Source organism: Odontomachus brunneus, unplaced genomic scaffold (assembly GCF_010583005.1).
Source record: "Odontomachus brunneus isolate Ranch 3 - 2012 unplaced genomic scaffold, Obru_v1 Obru_scaffold_116, whole genome shotgun sequence".
Taxonomy (NCBI): Eukaryota; Metazoa; Arthropoda; class Insecta; order Hymenoptera; family Formicidae; genus Odontomachus; species Odontomachus brunneus.
In genome coordinates, this window is record NW_022639566.1 from 211,177 (window position 1) to 214,408 (window position 3,232).

The following is a 3,232-nucleotide window of genomic DNA, read 5'->3' on the forward strand; positions in this document are numbered from 1 at the left end:
TCCCCCCCCCAATGCCGGCGCGACGTTACCGACCCGCCGCAGGTTTCTTCCTTTCTTTTACCACTAATTTCTATTGGAGGGTGTATTGGCGATCTCCCAACCCTTCGGTCACGCTGCCTCGTGAGAGGCAATGGAAAGAAGAAGAACAAGAGAAAAAGGTCGCAGTAGGGGATGGTCAGAGCCATGCCTATACCACACTGCTCCCTTTAGGAACCTGTAAATTAAATGTATCCCCAGTTCCATCGACCCTGCCGCAGGGAGCGGAGGGGCGCAGGACCCGGTAGGTTGTTGTTGCGCCCCATGCCCCCCTCTCTGCATCAAGGATGCAGCGAAGGGAGGCGAAAGGTTAAAGGCCGCCAAGGATAGAGGGGTGGGGTATGAATAGTTTTAAGTTTAACGCTGCTAGCGCCATGGCGGTCCCGCCCAGGGTCGATGGCCATGGCGCCGAGACAATTATGTTCTCACGGCAATGCTGTGTTGTTTTCTCTACCTGAAAAGAAAGGAACCACCGGTTCCATCGACCCTATCACCGAAGCGGAGAGACGCATTGCCCGGTAGTTTGTTGTTGCGACCCATGCTCCGCCTACCTGCATCACGGATGCAACGAGGGGGAGCGAAAGGCTAAAGGCCGCCAAGGATAGGGGGAGGGGCAAGGGGAAACATATGGAGAGTTTTTAGGTTTATTGCCTTTGGCGGGATGGCGGTCCCGCTTAGGGTCGACGGCCACGGCGCCTAGCCAATTTTGTGCTCACGACAATGCTGTGTTGTTTTCTGCACCTGAAAAGAAAAAAACCGCCGGTTCCGTCGACCCTGCCGCCGAAGCGGAGGGACGCAGCGCCCGGTAGGTTATGAGGGCAGCCCCTGCCTCCTCCCCTGCATCCCCGTGCGGCGGAGGAAGGCGGAGGGTGATGGGCTGCTTGAGTGTAGGATACCTCTCCGAGAGGTATAAGAACGATAACATTTCTTATGCGGCGAGAGTTAAAGAAACGTTACCTGGGGGTGATTTAAACGTTGATCCTTTGCGAAAGCATCCGGCGTCTCTTCGTCTCTTCCAGTCCCCCGGAGGTCTTCTGCTCCTCCTTCTCCAAGTCGGCGAGGTGAGCTCAAATTCTGAGACGCGATGACATCCCACTTACGCGCAATTGTTGCCAATTAACAAAACAATAGCCCGGATAAATGTCACTCTCCTCCGTAACCGGTAAACGAGACGTGACTACGCGAGACGCGCGCGAATATCGGTGGACGAAACCGCGTACTTTTGTGACGGGCGCCTTCAGGGTCGCCACGTCACATATCATATACTAATCGTATTCTATTACTTCATTAAAAAAATTAGAAAAATTAGAAAAATCACATACTTTACAAGAATTAAGAGAATATAATTTTACGTTGGACAAATAGTGAAAAAATATGTACCCATTGAGGAGGAAACAAAGTAATTGAAGAACAAAAGATAATAATAACAAAAAATATTTTCATTATATTATACTTTATATTTTTTTTTATTATGTTTTATTTTCATTATGATTTCCACAGTGGTAAAAGTATAACTAATGGACATTATACAAGCGTTGTGCGTAATAAGCACACAGAATGGATTTCAATTAATGATTCCATAATAACAAAATGCAGTCCACGAAATTCCAAGAATGTATACATTTTCTTTGCTGAAAAAGTAATGTAAAAGATCTAAATAATCTACCTAAATAATCTACCTAAATAATATACACAAAAAGCAATGAGATCATGACAAATAATCTTTACAAAAGAAAAAAAAGACGTCGAGTATGGCGTGCTACTTTACTTTTTAATAGCATAAAATATATTAAGTCTAATAAAAAATATAAAAAAATAATTAGTTAAAGCAAAATTATGTTTTTAACTTTTGAAATGAAATTGTCCCAACATAATAATAATTTGACGAATTAAAATTATATCTAGACAAAAATAATTTTTAATTTTTAATATGTCCAGACATAATTTTAATTAATCAAATTATTATTATGTACAGATAAAAATTTAATGAAATGAATCAAAATTATGTTACAACTTAATGATAATTCTATATATTGAAATTATTTTTAAATATAAAAGTAATACCGAATTTTTATTTTGTTCTGACATAAATTTAATACATTGAATTATTAGTATACCGCAATATAAAGTAATTACGAAGTTTCATTATGTATCTGAATTCTTCGAATTCAAATTATATCTAAATATAAAAACGTAACGGCCTTGCGTTACGTGCGGGATAGTCTTAGCCGGTGTGGTCCGGGTGTCGTGTGTGAAATGAAAACCAGTGGTATAGGTGATAATAATATGAAACTATATTCTAATTTCGAGGCTATTTACAATTATTTACAGGCGACGTTACGCCGTTGGCGCGTGGTCGCGTTTTTGCTCTCGTCGGGAGCCGTTGTTGTCGTCTCGCGATCAGCTGCGAGCGTCGAGGCGCGCGAGCGTCAGGCGGGACGCGGTCGGAATTGTTTCCTGATACGCTATTGTTCGTCGTTCGGAGTTCGTTGCCTCATCGGCTTTAATCTGTTTATCTATCCTGATCTTTCCTTGCTGGTTTAAAGGCGCTCGTTATCACCGTTATCTTACGTTTTGTATGCGTGCGCGATCGTAGATGTTAGCGGCGTAGCGTGAGGAGGAAAAGGATGTCGACGTCGCGTATCCACTTCGGTCGACAGAGCGAGGTACAGATAGGAAGCCGACGTCGCGTATCCACTTCGGTCGGTAGAGCGGTATCGGAGAAGGATGTCGACGTCGCGTATCCACTTCGGTCGACAGAGCGGTGTATGGATAGGAAACCGACGTCGCGTATCCACTTTGGTCGGTAGAGCGGTATCGGAGAGAAGATGTCGACGTCGCGTATCCACTTCGGTCGACGAGATGTCTAGGATCTCTAGGAGTTTTGAGTTCTGGTCGGTCGTGCGCCTGAGAGGAGCCTTCCGATCAATCTCTCTCGATATCAATTTTCTGTCGGCTTTTATACTAAGTTATAACAAACAGTTCGACTGTTTGTTGACCTTACGGTTATTCCGCGCGCGGTTGTTCGGCGTTTTCTTGTTAGTATTACAGCTATTGTTTCGGCCGTCGTGACGATTCCCGAATCGTCACATGTATTAGCATCGCTAATAGATGAAGTTGTTATGATAAAAAAATATTTATAAAACTCACCGATATTTTTTCTACCAATAACAATATTTTTATTCACATTATAAGA

The 3,232-nt window shown here is 43.3% G+C and overlaps 1 protein-coding gene across 1 annotated transcript in view; it reads right to left on the minus strand.

Annotated features, from left to right (window-relative positions):
- The window catches only part of LOC116849454, a 7,224-nt gene that overhangs the window by 2,114 nt on the left and 1,878 nt on the right, over positions 1-3,232 (minus strand). The window lies entirely within an intron of this gene.